Source organism: Chelonoidis abingdonii, chromosome 3 (assembly GCF_003597395.2).
Source record: "Chelonoidis abingdonii isolate Lonesome George chromosome 3, CheloAbing_2.0, whole genome shotgun sequence".
NCBI lineage: Eukaryota > Metazoa > Chordata > Testudines > Testudinidae > Chelonoidis > Chelonoidis abingdonii.
This window is the reverse complement of record NC_133771.1, coordinates 42,174,031-42,190,056: the sequence shown is the minus strand read 5'-3', so window position 1 is coordinate 42,190,056 and position 16,026 is coordinate 42,174,031. Positions and strand designations below refer to the sequence as shown.

General features: G+C 41.0%; 1 protein-coding gene across 2 annotated transcripts in view; it reads right to left on the bottom strand.

The window, feature by feature from the left end:
* ARHGEF10 (Rho guanine nucleotide exchange factor 10) overlaps positions 1 to 16,026 on the bottom strand; it is a 217,006-nt gene that overhangs the window by 53,272 nt on the left and 147,708 nt on the right. The gene's annotated exons all lie outside the window — the stretch shown is intronic.

Below are 16,026 nucleotides of genomic sequence, written 5' to 3'. Positions count from 1 at the left end.
ACATTTCAAATGATTTTTTTTGCTTAATGATTTACTGGTAACATGGACTCATTTATTAGAGAAGATTTTTGTGTAATGCCTTTGAGCATCAAATAGGGAACTGTTGAGTTTACCTTGATTTATACAACTACAGAATGGATGAAACTTTCATCCGGTGTTCTTTTCCCTGTGCTACATGTTAATGATAAGTACAATGTAGTCTGTCTTAACCTCACAGTCAAGTCAGCATGTAAGAAAGAAAGTATAAGTTTAATTTATTAAATAAAATGCAAACAATTAATTCCCAAGTAGAAACTGAGAAGAGGAAGATTTATATCTGATGTTATCTTTTTACAATTTGCATTGTACATGAGAAATAACTGAATTAATGCATTTCAACTTCTACTAACTCTCCTTCTAGAAAAAGCAGCATTTGAAATTCCTAAACAGTTCTTTCCCCATCCTCTTCTTTTGTCTTTCTATTCTCTTACATTTTGTCTAATCAATGTCCATAACAGTCATCATTTTTTTTTTTTATTAAGGGCCAGAGTTTGCCATTCTTATTCCTATATAGTTGTTGATTTCAGCAGGGCTACTCACAAAGTAAAGTACTATGCAATGTGAACAACAGACTGGCAAACTCTAACCTCGAACAGTGAGAATGTGCTGAACACTGTACAAGGCACAAAATGAGACAACCTCTACTCCTACAGTGCTTATAGTGCAAAGACTAAGGGTGTAAAAATGAATTTTAGCCCGCTCCCAGGTAGTCAGTAATTTAACTGAGGAATTTGTGATGGATCACATTTACTTTCCTGTCTTATTTTTGACTTTCTCCATTTCCCTAATGTTCATGTGTATTTGCAACCTACTCTGAGCAGTAACTAGGTATGGACATAAACCAAAAACCCATGAAATTTGCTGAAGCTCAATTCTGCACCTGGATACAGTCTAAACTTCATAGACGGATCTACATAGTAGGTTAAACCAAATCCAAATTTCTTCAGAATGCTGGGAGTTTCAAATCAAAATGCAAACCTCACCACTCAGGTTCACTTATCTCTAGTAGGAAACAAACTAGCAGCCTGCCATCTCCATGGTTTGTAAATTTATTATATAATGGGTCAAAACATGAGTTTGTGCTAAAAGGGACACCTTCCTGTAGATTAGGCCCACTGACCCATCATTGATGAGGCAGCTGCAGACAAAGATAAGTTATAAGTTAATAGATAATATATGGAAATATTTTGTAAGATAATTTGTCTTCATTTAAAACACCTAATATAGGTAAATATCTTAAAGAACTTTAAAATGTAATTTAAAAAAAAACACTACAACAGCTAGTTTATAAACTATACCAGATTTGTTTCCAATATATTCCTAATTACATTTAGTATAGTTAATACATGAGTTGACATCTAGTAACCATAACCCACTTGTGCTAGTACTTATAAGTATAGCTATTCAATTGCAAACGTTTAAATTTTAAATATAAGAGCTAAGTTTGTGCAGTTTCTCTTGTCGTGTGCAGAGCTATATCAGTTGTAAATCTGACGCCATTTACTGCAACTTCATGAGGAAGAAGATAACTGATCAGTTGCAAATGACTATGCCTCTTCTCCTCATGATAATTTTATCCTATTCATATTCTTATATCACTCTAACCACTGTAGCTAACGGATACCTGCCAGAAGTGCAATTAAGGGATATGACTAGCATATGCCAAATGTGGTTTCAGTATGAGGGTTGTTCATTTTATTATTTATTTTATTTTTAAATGTCTACAGCACCATGTGTTTTATTTTCTGACTGAAGGCAAGCTCAGAAAACAGCCCCGTATATGTGGTATGGGAAGGGGTGAGGTTTGAAGCTTTTTTTTGATTCTGCAGGCGTTTTGTCCACAGCCTTAGAGGGGACCCCCAGTAAAGTTCTGTCTCCTACACAGATGAGCTTTACCCTTGCAGTGGACAGCTGCACTGTGCCTGAGGAGCACAGCTGTTGACCTGGGTCCTCTTCCTGGAGCTTCAGATCATGTTACAGATATCCTAGCCCCAGACCATTGAATACCTTGAAGATAAGGACAGAGATCTCGATTTTGACTCAATAATTGTCATCTCAGTCCATTTTCTCCATATCATGCATGTTTTATAATACTTCAAAACAAACAGATGTAAAAAAAGTATCAAACCAAATCAGTTAACTTGGGGTTTGAGAGTCCATAAAGCAGAACAATTAAATGAAAGCCATTTTATGCTCATTCATTAAACACCAAAAGTTTTACAACAAAAAAGAAAAAACTAATAGGCAAATGGTAGTAGTGAGATGCAAATGCTACAAGTAAGGACAACAAATAATAGCTTCAGAATATTTATTCATCTTCTGCTATTCCTAAGCACCTTGGGCCAAATTCAGAGGACATGAAAATGATAGTGTAAGTCTTCATTAAGGCCAGATCCAAAGTCCATGGTAGTCAATGGGAGTATTGGCTTTGGATGGGTCCTGAGTAAGCATATATTGTGGAAGGGAACATAAAGCAGTGTAAGCAGGTGTAAGTTACATGCCGATGGGACTACAAAGGAGGTGCTTTTCCTGTTACAATCTCTGCCCTCTGCCTCAAAACGAAATCTTATTCCCAAATAGTGGGTTCTAATTCACATGAACATTTACGTTATCTCAGAATTTGATCCCCCACAGGGTTAACCACAACAAGGTAAGAAGTTCTGAAATAAGAATGGCTTTGCCTGTACTGTGTACTAAGAGGTGGCTAACAGTATGTTCATTAACTCTTGGTAGCTGATGTGCTCTCCAGCACAACTTTATTTTCCCACTGAAGGAAAGGCCTAAATGGGTTTGTCTGTATTTCAAGCTGGAGAGGTAAATTCCAGCTTGGGGAGGCATACCTGCTCTAGCTTGGACCGAGCTAGCATGCTAAAAATAGAGCGTAGCCAGGGGGGCATGAACAGCAGGAAGGACTAGCCACCCTGAGTACATAACTATGGTCTCAGACAAGATCATACATGGGGCAGCTAGCCCCTCTTGCCACTCGCACTGCTGTGGCTACACTTCTGTTTTTAGCACAATAGCTCAATTAGAGCTAATGTGGGTACATTCCCTTGAGCTGGAATTTACACCACCAGCTCAAAGCGTAGATGTACCCAATGAACATAGAAGAGGCAAGGATCTGTAAACAGCCTGGCTCTTCTGGACAAGGATGTGCATGGGGAGAAAGGATGCAGCAGACTGTATCCAGTACTTCAAACTATGGGCTACAGCAGCAGGCTGGGCAAGTGCTCTGCACTCTGCCTTCACATTAAGGGTGACGTCTTGGCCCCATTGAAGTTAATGGCAGTTTTGCCATTGACTTCAACAGGGCCAGGATTTGACCCTAAGGGTATGTCTACACTTGGAGCTAGAGGTGTGATTCCCTGCTCGAGGAGACATGCTCATATTTGCTCTCATCTAATTACAGTGCTCAAATAGAGTGTAGCCCCAGCAGCAGGGGCTATGTGCATGATTATGTGCTCATCAGAGACACTGGGTATATACTCAGGATGAGTAGCCCCTTCCTCCACTCACACTGCCACTGCTATACTCAATTTTTAGCATACTAGCTCGATCAGAGCTAGCATGTGTATGTCTCCCAAAGGGGGGATTACACCCTGTTTGCCCAAATTATGAACTTTTACATACTTTTTGCAGTTAAGATCACATGTACCTCAGGGGCTCCCCAGAAGCAGCAACATCCATTGTCTCCTAGGGGGAGGCATGGCCGGGGTGCTCTATGCTCTGCCTCTGCCTGCAGGCACCACCTCCACAGCACCCACTGGCCACAGTTCCTGGCCAGTGGGAGCTGCGGAGCCAGCACTCAGGGAGGAGGCAGCATACAGAGCTGCGTGGCAACACCTCTGCATAGGAGCTGAGGGATGTTGGTGTTTCTGAGGATGTATGGAGCTGGGTAGGCAGCCTGCGAGCCCCACCAAATGCCAACAACCCCAGGCCACCCGCCCCCTCCCCTCCACATACATCAGCACGGATCCCAGCCCCCACCATCACCCATGTCCCCCCAGACTTCCCCCCTTCCAAGAACCCCCAGCACCCCTGAGCCACTCCCTCCCCAAGATTTAGTCAGGAATATACAGTAGAAGTCATGGACAGGTCACAGGCTGTGAATATTTGTTTACTGCCTGTGACCTGTCCATGACTTTTACTAAAAATACCCGTGAGTAAAATCGAGCCTTAGTCACAATAACCTGTAATAACTAATGGTGATGGGAAAAAGTATGGAAGGCAGACAGAATAACTGAATTAGTCTAAATAAAAAGGCCAAGTTGATAGAATTCCAGGATTGTGTTGCAAAAATGTTTGTTAAAAACAGGAGATGTATGTGGAGCAAGAACTTAATGAGCCAAAATTGGTATGTCAGATATTAGGTCTCACAGATGGAAAAAATAATGAGTGATTGGGCTACTCCACCCATCACTCCCTTAGTAAGCTGCCAGTGGACAGGAAAACACTCTTGAATATTTGTATGGACCTTCATTGACACTGGCACATGGGAAATGTTCAGACGTCAATGATAAAGACCTCTATGTCGAATTGGACAACCTCTGTCCCATCCTGCAACACAGGAAGCACTCTCCACTCCAAATTCTCCAATTCATTCGTGATGCAGGGCTGAAGGACACTTTTCCTAATGTGTGGATAGCTTGGAAGATGCTGCTCAAGCTGCCAGTCAAGTCATGAGTGGTGAGTGCAGCTTTCTGAGTCTCTGGCTCATTAAAACAGATCTTCCATCGGTAATGGCTGATGAGAGACTGACATCACTTGAAAATGCCATTGGCCAGTCTTTGGATCTCTGAGACACGGTGCTTCAGTTCATGAGGGTAAAGGCGAGAAAAGAGACCTTTTGAACTAAAGGACTAAGGTAAACATTCTAAAGCTGTCACCTACTGCAACACTATTTAACACTGGCCCACCCAGTATAGGTGCCAGTTCAATTCTTTATGTTAGTACCTTTCAGTTATTCTTAAAATTAAAATGTTTCTATAAGCTTACAGGAAATAATTTTTTTATTTCCTTATATATGGCATGAATAAATACAGATCCTAGCATGCAAATTTATCGTCTTATATGACAGGAATAAGGAATATAAATCATGCATAAGAGTCACGAAATGGGCTACTAATGCAATAAAAAATAAGGTATTCAAAAGTTTAACAAATGGAGGGGGAGAGGCACCAAAGATGCTCCTCACCTGGGGCGCCATTTGGTCTAGGGCCGGCCCTGACACTGCAACCCTTTTCCAATCCCACAGCTGGCTTGGCTCAGTCAACTCTGCAGCTTCTGCCCAACAACATGCCTTGTCTCTCCACCACACTGAGACACCAGGCAGCACACGGTTTCCTCCGCTGAGCACAGCAATCAGCTGCAGCTCCTTCCCTGTGATGGCCACCACAGCAGCAGCGACATTAATGAGCACTGACAGGCCAGCTGCTCCCTGGGAACCCCTCTGTCTGGTTCCCCTTTTTGATGCTCCCCGCAGCGACTGTGCAGTACATTCTGTATGCTATATCCTGGGGCACTGCAAGACTTCTGGATAATAATACGGCTCTGAGAAAATCACCTCCCCCTGCCCCCCGATTCTTTAAAGAGAACTAATCCTTATTTACATTAGTGAGCAATTACTTGCATAAATAGTCAATTGACTTCTAATGTGAGTGGGATGGTTCACAATCTGGCCCTTCGTAATTTCTGATAGATTTATGCTACTTTAAGGAAAGTTCAATTTATGTATTATTTTTATTTGAAAAAATCAAGAGGAATCAAATTCCATCTACATATCATTTTACACATTTCTAAAAGCTATTTTCAGCATTCCCTGACTATTGCGAATGTTTATACAAATATTTGGGTATCACATCTCACATTAGTACCAAAGATTGTTAGTAGAAATACTCCTGGTTATCTCTTATATTACAAAATAACTATTTCTGACAAGCTGCTCCTTGAGTATGATTACATTAAATTACTTTAGTTTCATGCAATCAGTACATAAGCATACGGCATTGATATAAATTCCTTGGAAACAGATGTACTGACATGAAGTAAAAACACAAAAAGGAAAAATAATGCTTAAGAAAAGTTCAACTTTATAATAAATATGAAATGGCTTTTTTTTTTTTTTTGAGAGAGAGACAGAGGTGAAGAGCACTCACTGTTTCTTCAAAATCAGACCATAAAAATCCGATCTGAAACTGGATTTGATGATAAATATTCATCTGTTAAAAACAACAGACATAACTAAGATGGGATATTTTCCTGACTACAATTACAGCATTTGATTGTAATACAACACAAAGTCAATTGTAAGCTTGAAGGTGATGCTAGCTTTAAATGATACTGCGAAGGCGGTCAGGCCAAAAACTTGACATACCAGCTGTGGTTTGGATTGTGAGGGCAAGTGTACATATTATTGCTTCCTCCCACTGAGCCATCTGCTTGTAGCATATTGAAACTTACAAAAATCCAACACTATGAGGGTGAGGAAGATTTAAATCCGATTTTGAACATAGACGATCAGCTGAGGTCTGGGAAGAAATTGTATTTTTAAAGGGTTCTGATGTAGACAAAATTACAGCCTTTAGGAAAACTATACTAAATTTGAACTGGTACCTATTCCTGCACTCCAAAGGAATGTGAATGAATCCACAGATGAATATTTGCCACAAAATTTGAATCTAGATTTCATTCCACCAGATTCCAAAGGTGTTCTGGATCTAGGATTATGGTTCAACTCATGACAGACACTGGAGCTCTGCAAATTCAGACCTGGATTTAGACTTAGTTAAGGGATGCTCAGATCTCAAGTTTGGGCTAAGAAAAATCTATCTCAGGAATGATGCAGCAATAATATGCTCATACTACTTGAATACAATTGCAGATGTTTCATACTTTTCATTCTAAACTTTTTTTTTTAAATGAAAAATGGCCTGTGAAAATTTTCACAGATAACGTGTTTTTTTGGTTTTGTTTTTTTAATGACTGGCAGATTTAAGCAGGAGGCAGAGGGGTCTAAAGATCCTTACCTCCATTTAAGGATGTCTGGGTAGGACTAGGATCTTGCTGGAGAGTCAGTATTATGCCCTGAGAGAGAGGTGTCTATTCACTGCACCGAATGGGTGGGAATTAACAAAGGAAAAATTTGAAACTGTTATGGAAAAGCCCCAAGACTTTGGACCTCAGACACCTCTTCATGTATCTGGGCATAAATTGTGCTTCTATAAGTGTTCCACTTTGGAGAGCAAGACACGAGGATAAATATAGCAGCTACATATAATTCGAGAGACCTCATGTACTAAAGAAAGATACTCCTCCACAAGGAAGTAAAAGTCTCGTAGAATTATTTACTTGGAAGAGACTGGCTAAAAAGGACAAGACTTTTATATGATGATTTAAAATATGCCAGCTATTTCCACTACTGATAAGTAGGATCAGGGAAAGAAATGAATATGTAATATGGGCATGGATATTGTTATACATTTGGAAACTGATGCAGGCACTCATTGTCAAATATTGAGTGTTCTTCACTTATAAAGGGAATGAGCTATACAACAACATGACAGACAATGACCTAAAAAGCCAACAACACATTTCCGCCCTCCCCTCATTCCATGAAGAGCCACCCCCATTCACTTTCTACTATTAAAATACACTAAAAACAATGGGGAAAAGCATCATTTGCAGTCAGCTGCGTCTCTCTAATTCCCTGGCTCTGAAAATTCATTCTTAATGTTAAAGCCAGGGACAAAGCAAAAGAGTTTTTATTTTTAGGCACTGCACTAAAAAGTTCCTGAACATTCTCTTACATAAGCAAAGTGCTTTACATCTGCATCGTCACAACAATAGTCATTGTATGTGTATCTTTCAGTTTAGTCACACACAGTGTTACTGTTCCCATGGTTACCTCTATAACTTGTGTGTTTTAAAGACAACAACATTTTACCAGCTAAGTGGAATTTTATAACATTACACAACTAGCCCCCTTCAATCCAAAACCTAAATTCTACTTATGAAGTCGAATTTAAATAAGCTTCTAAAATGTTAATAGAACAGGAGTACTTGTGGCACCTTAGAGACTAACAAATTTATTTCAGCATAAGCTTTCATGGGCTACAGCTCACTTCTTCGGATGCACAGAATGGAACACACAGACAGTAGATATTTATACATACAGAGAACATGAAAAGGTGGCAGTATGCATACCAATAGGAAGAGTCTAATCAATTGAGATGAGCTATCATCAGCAGGAGAAAAAAAACTTTTGAAGTGATAATTGAGATAACTAGTCTCTTCCTGTTGGCACCTTTTCATGTTCTCTGTATGTATCAATATCTCCTGTCTCTGTGGGTATGGCTACACTGGCACTTTACAGCCCTGCAACTTTCGCGCTCACGGGTGTGAAAAAACACCCCCCTGAGCGCTGCAAGATACAGCGCTGTAAAGCCTCAGTGTAATCAGTGCCACAGCGCTGGGAGCATGGCTCCCAGTACTGCAAGCTACATCCGTAGAGGATGTGGTTTACGTGTAGCGCTGGGAGAGCTCTCTCCCAGCGCTGGTGCTCCGACCACACTCACACTTGGCAGCGCTTTGAAATTTCAACTGTAGCCATACCCTGTGATCCATTCTATGCATCCGAAGCAGTGAGCTGTATCTCACGAATGCTCATGCTGAAATAAATTTGTTAGTCTCTAAGGTGCCACACGTACTCCTGTTCTTTTTGCAGATACAGACTAACACGGCTGCTACTCTGTAAAATGTTAATATAGATCGGGAGTTCTCAAACTGAGGGTTGAGACCCCTCACAGGGTCACAAGTTTATTACATGGGGGGTTGCGAGCTGCCAGCCTCCACCCCAAACACCACTTTGCAGCCAGCATTTATAATGGTGTTAAATATATAAAAAAATGTTTTTAATTTATAAGGGGGGGGAGGGCTGCACTCAGAGGCTTGCTATTTGAAAGGAGTCACCAGTACAAAAGTTTTAGAACCACTGATATAGATCCAATCTGCATAAGGATCCTGAAGTAAAAGAAAATCTCTATCAAACAAACAATCTTATGCGGTGTCAGTTTTAAGTTCATGCCACAGAACTAGACTTTCTACCTTGTAATATAGAAGGCCCTTTGTACTTTAACACGTTGTGCCAAATTAATTATTTCAGTAAATTTAAACGGGGGATGAATTTGGGCCGTTGTGATTCAAATTCTACTCACTTGAATTCCATAAAACTTAAAGCCATCCCATATAGGTGCACGTGGTTTAAAATAAACATCTAGAATTGGACTCAGGCAAACAAGAAGTCAGTGCTGATTTTAGAAAATGTGTAATACATCTCTCTGGCTGAGCAGTTTGGCAACCATATTCTACACAAGCTGCAGCTTTGGAGTGGTCTTCAAGTACAACTCCAAATAGATTACAGTGAAGTATCCAGTCTAGATAGGGCTGGCTTGGAAAGAAAAAGGATACAAACACATTATGAGAAGCTAATGATACTAGGTGCTTTTGGCCACCAACAAAACCTGGGATTCCAGAAGCACATAGTGCTCCCAAATGGTGACTCTCTTGAGCAGAGGTTGGGTGAACCCCTTTAACAACTGGGGCAGGAGGAATACTCACCCTACAACTTGAGGAGCCATCTCATGAAAATTTAGTTGCATTACCCACTCTAACTTCTACAAGAATATAAACTCCTATCATACAGGACCCCCTTTTCATCTAAGGTACTTATATGGTCCCAACCATCTCACAATCTTTAATGTATATATCCTTACAACATCTATGAGGCACAGAGCCTTGTCTATGGCACCACAAGAAGTTTGTAGCAGAGCTAGGAAACTGAACCAGAGTCATCCAAGTCCCAGGCTAATGCCCTGACCGCTGGATCAACCTTCACCTCCCTGTCAGTGTGACTCCTTCATCTTCATGAAATATAAATGTGAACACTGGACAGCTGTCTCAGCATGCACCTGATGTGACAGATCTTAATGAGATAGTGAATACAAAATTATCACCCAACCCAGCAACCACTTGCTCAGGCAAGTAACATTACTCATGTGAGCAGCCCCATTACAAGCAATAGGATTTCTTGCGGCTGCAAACGCTGTGCAAGGTATTAAGTGTTTGCAGCACTGCATCCCTAGTGTGTGAGATTATGTAATAGGAGCAAGGAAACATAGAGGTTTTTAAAAGGAAGTGAGAAGGAGCGCATGAACTGAGAATGAAGTTTAAGGAATATAAAACAGTTCACTTAATCTGGAATGCTAGAAACATTTCTCAGAGAGAGAAGCGGCATTCTGCCAAGGCAAAGGAAGGAAAGTAGTTCATTGGGGAGAGTAAAGGACTGGAAGTTTCAACCTACACTGGAAAATTTAGGACCAAAAGTCACCAATATTGCAGTCCATAATGGTGGGCACTGGTTTGTATCACCGCACACTGAGTAGGGCCTGGAGCAGAACAGGTGGAATTGTGCAATGAGCAAAGCAAAATCCAGAGGACACTGTTTCCTTAGGAGAAAGGAAAAAGAGCTGCTGCTGCTGCCGTTTCAGTAGTTCAGCTGCTCCCGTTCCTTCTTCAGGAAAGGAGGAGGAACTGAAAGCAGAATGGCCCAGGCACACCTTGCCTTCCCTTTTAACTGAAAGTGATTTAGACCACATCACGAATTTACAAATTTGTCACTAACCAGGGATATGAAACAATTTTTTACATTCTGTCTCATTTTTGCTGGACACTTTATTGCAATGTCCTGCTTTCAGAGCTCACTAGACAGGTGCTCAGATCTCTTCATTTTTATTTTTTTCCCTTCTAGACTCACTGGTTAAAATCAGCCATTTCTACTGCAGCTCTCAGAGTAGTATTATTTCTGCTTTCGAAAGGAACCTTCCTGTCACGTCCAATTCAAATGCTGCAAGGGTTTTATATTCTCCAAGACACTAACAGAAACACAAGTATCCAGTATATCCAGTCAAACTCACGCCCACATCTGTTTCCATGGTAACACTTGGAGACATACATATACCGACTGCAGAAAGCAGAAGGAAACGCAGTAGAGGGAATCATGTCTGCATTTTGACATGCTTCTGTTATTCAACATAACAACAAATACAAACCGCAGAGATCTAAACCACAAACAGGTGGGAGTGGAATATGAATATATCCTCAAAACTTTGCTCATGAAGGGAGAAAATATGTAACTTAGTTGGGGTTAAACCATGGTCCTCATCACCGTAGGTGAATCTATGAAAGTAAAATAGCAGTGAACTTCCACGAATAAGACACAATATATTCAATCTTTCTCTCACTGTATTATTATTTCTTGAGCACTGACAACATGCTCAGCATCGTATAGGAACATAGAGGAGAGCTGGACATCTCTCATTCCCTCTTTCTAAATCTCAGTTAATTTTTAGCCACGTGGCCAAAAATAAATTGTGCTGTTGCCTGGGTGATAGTATATACTGTATATCATTAATGATCAGTGTGGCCAGCAACAGCAAGCAAGCCATAGCTAGCAGCCCCATGCTTCCCACTCAAAAGAGGCCTTATGACTCACTGGATCCCTTCCCCTTTTCCTGCTTTAGAGTCAGTCCTTCCAGGTATTCTTGCCCCAGGTTGCTTTAACCTACACTGAGGCTGGCACAGATCTATCCTGAGAATCAGGGAGCTGTAACAAGCTCCCAAATAGCCTCTCTTCAGCACCATGTAGAAATGTGACACAGCAGATCCATCACCACAAAAGCAAGCAATACGCCAATTTGGAATCTCAAATGCTAAAGGTCAAGTAAACTGCAGCCACATAAAATTTGACACTTGCCCATAAAGTCCCTCTAAAGAGCAATGATTCTACACTGACATTAATATTACTTGTGCTTCTACATGCAGAGGGAAGAAAGTGTAAGTTAAAGCAGCTTGCTCCCTTTGTTAAACTGCTTTTGGAGGGGAATATTCTGGATTTGGTGAACATAAGGGATTTAGCCCAGGACATTCATTTTATTTATTTTGAGAAGAGATAACTATTCTCCAACAAGAGAACACCTAAAATCAGTAAGTCATATCCTCCACATTCTGACCCTGTTCTCTTGTTTATGACCAGAGTGTAGGGCAGCATTTTTTGCTCTAACTTACTGTACACTTTTCTTTGAGTGAATTGGACCTAACTTGCATCCCTTTTATTAAATGAAAATCAAACAACATTCCACTGGGCCCTAAATGTGCGATCAACCTCCTCAAAAAGCCAAGAAAGAGCAACATACCAACAAGGCAGAAAATAACCCACAAACAAATCCATTTACCTTCAAAGACCATCCAAGAGGAAGAAGAGTGAGCATATCAAAGGAATTCAGAGCATGAGAGTTGTTTAGCATATAACAACACCTGAAATACTAAAACAAAGAATAACGATCCACAAAATAAATAGTACTTGGGCAGCCCTTAAAACATCCAAAGCATCTCATCTTCACAGCATTGCTGTGAGGGAAGCAGATTAGTATTATAATCCACATTTGAGAGATTGGGAAACTGAGGCAGAGAAGCGACGCAACCGTCCCAAGGTCACACAAGCAAGTCAGTGACAGCCGATATTAAAATTCAGGACTTCTTGCTCATTCCCCAAACCATGCTGCCTGGAAGATAAAATCACTCAGGGAGAGATGGTGAATCCATCACTCCTACGTGTGAACAGTTATGTACAGGAATAGTCTCACCAAAGTGAGTGCCGCCACCTGCTGTTGTGTTGGATGATAACAGGGCCTGGATGAGGCTGGCTATGTCCCCAACCAAGCTGTGTGTTGGAGAGGGGCCCTGCGGTTCCCACAGCCCCCAGATTGCACCCAAAGGGTGACAACCCATAACACTCACATCTTGCAAGTATTATGAGGATGAATCAAATATACATATATATCACAAAAGCTCTCTCTTATAACTCATCCATGATTTTTTCAAGTTCCCAGTTAAACACCATCATAATTTTTCTGGCACACAATAAATCATGAAGAAGGAGACTATCCGAACTGCTTTTCATGCTAACAAAGAAGCAGGATTACTCTGAAAACACTCCTACTTTCATGTCTGAATATTCTATTCTATATAGGTTCTTCTACTGCACTCATCCCCATAGGATCCGAGCTCCTTTCAGCAGTGCAATGAGTAATTTAGCACGTGCCATTTAGCATGTGTCTGTTCTCTCATCTTCTCTCCAGGAGAAGTATGTGCAGTGGAGTGTTTTGTTTTGGATTTGTAAAAAATATACACACAGACACATTGCTACATATTTGTGTTAGAAATGGCAAGCACAAAGAAATGCACCTGAATGTAGCTTCTTCAGCATTGTGAACAGTTAATTTATGGACTGACAATTTACTGGATAAGGAATTGAAGATACTAGGCGATGGCCTATATGATCTTGTGGTTGAGGACCAGACTCATTCTGCAGACAGTTCAGTAGGAAAAGGTTCTGTAACCTTAGCTTGGAAGGACTCAATGGGGAAAAACTGCTGTTAGCATACAGAGTTAAGATAAAAGTTTTCATCTGACACACTGCAAGTGTGGATTCTGATCTGTTACACCATTGTAAATCAAGAGTAATTCCAATGAGATAAATGGAATTACTTCTGATTTGCATCAGTGTAAATGACATCAGAATCAAGCTCTATTTTCAAACTGCAAACATAAAATATTTTGCTTTAAATATAGTTGGAGGATGTAGGCAGTGGCAGTGGCTGCTGGAAATCACAGTATATTGCACTAATTTCACATCAGGCAGATTCTTGCATGAAGGATTCTGCAAAACAATGGGGACCTACTATTTCCCCATATTCACAACGAGAGCTACTCAGGAAAATTGGGCTCAAACTAAGGTAATTAAACATGCAATCCAGAAGCCACAGCATACCAAGGAGCTCCCTCCAAATGGAAGAATTCTCTTCCTTTTTGCTCAAACTACATGCATTTTTTTGTGCCTAGTGAAGGAAAAAGGCAGATTTGTACTTCAAATACTGCTTTTTGCTACTATTAAAATTTGAGAACAAATGTCATAAATTTGCTGAGTGCAAAAAGTGTTCACACAGCTCTTATTTCAAGCTAAAAGTGGAAGTTAGTTAATGCAGGCCCTTGATTTGAATCTATTTATAGAACCTTTCAAACTCCCTCCACCAGTGCAATATAATCTATAGGATGAATTTAAATGCAGGCTATTAAATTCTCTGCAATGGCCAAGATGATGTTTGCCTCTTTTATCTCCATCTTTTGTCATGATGGATCAAGCAATAATCTTAAAATACAAACAACATTTTAGCCAGCATTTTCATGAACCTGAGTGCATTACAAGAATCCCACTGACTCACTGCAGTGATTAACAGAAATGACCCAAAGAGAACAGAGTACAGAGCTATACAAATTAGGCCAATAATAATGGGATACAATGTGACAGTTGCCCCCTTATACAAAAGGTTTTGTGCATGGGGAAGAATGCCATGGTAAAACAGATGTAATTACCAACAATCCTTGTAAGGATACAGTTGCAATTCATCAAAAATCCTTGCTGAGACAGTCAGTAACATGAGAGTACTAGTCTTAAGGAGTCTAAATACTTCACTGCCAAGGTTGCACCTACAATTCTCCTTTTCTCAGTCCACCAAGACAAAGCAAAGCTAATCCTCAAGCACTTAATGCACTTTAATCTAATCACAATTTCTGTCGCTCTCCTTCTCTAATTGCTAGTAGTTTTAGAAACTGGAAATATGAGGTGAAATCATGGTTCCACTGGAGTCAATGACAAAACTCCCAGTTGTCTTCAGTGGGGCCAGGATTTCAGCCACAGGACCCCAAACTGTCTGAATAAGATTTTTTTTCTCTCAGAGTTTATTAAATGGATTTGGTGTCCCACTGGAGCATCTCTTTGAAGCATTCTGAGAGTACAGAGGTGACATAAGTAAACTGCATAGCCACTGCAATATATGTGCATGAAAGCTTATGCTCAAATAAATTTGTTAGTCTCTAAGGTGCCACAAGTACTCCTGTTCTATATGTGCAATGATACCCACATGAATGTTAATAACTTTACTAGTTTTCTTTCTGTGTAGCAAGATCATATTTTCTGGGTTCCTTTACTCTTTAGCAATGAAGAGAGCAAGAAATACGAAGGGAGTTCCTCGGGGTTTAAGCAAGATTCAGACCAATCCAATACAAGCCTGTATTCAGAGTGGTTGGTAGAGCATAAACAGGCATTCCATAGACTTTGGGGTTTCACTCACTTTTCTTTCATGGTTTCTGATTATGTTTGATTAGCTTAATGGGGGGTGCTCATCATTTGGGAAGGAAGGGTATGACTCCTGTTGAGGACTCGTATATTCCTTTGCAGATCTGCTATCTTTCTGGTCTGCCTTTTCTCTTTTATCTCCTTCCTCTAGCTATGCCACCTCCCATACTCTTTTGTGTAATGTTATCCTGTTTTGGATGGTGGGTGAGAGAATGGGGTAACAAAACAAACAGAACTTAGCCACTTATTTAATCAATGCCCAGCTAAGCTAAGCCTTAGGCTTATTATCAGCAATGCAGAACAGACCCTGAGCCTGTTGGTGTAAACAGGGTTGCCAGGTGTCCGGTTTTTGATCGGAACACCCGGTCGAAAAGGTACCTGGGAGGCTCCGGTCAACACTGCTGACCAGGCCATTAAATGTCTGGTTGACACAGAGCTGGCAGCTCCCTATCTGGCTCCACATGACATCCCCGCAACCCCTAGGTGGAGGGACAGCCAGAAGGGATCCATGCACTGCCCCTGCCCCAAGTGTCAACTCCCATTGGCCAGGAACTGCAGCGCCTGTGGGTGGAGGCAGCACACAGAGCCGCCAGGCCATGCCTCTGCCTAGGAGCCGAGGGACATGCCAACCACTTCTGGGAGTCACCGAAGGTAAGCGCTACCCGCCACCCACACCCCCTCCCATACCTTATCCCCCTGCCCCAGCCCTGACCCTTGCCCCACACCCAAACTCCCTC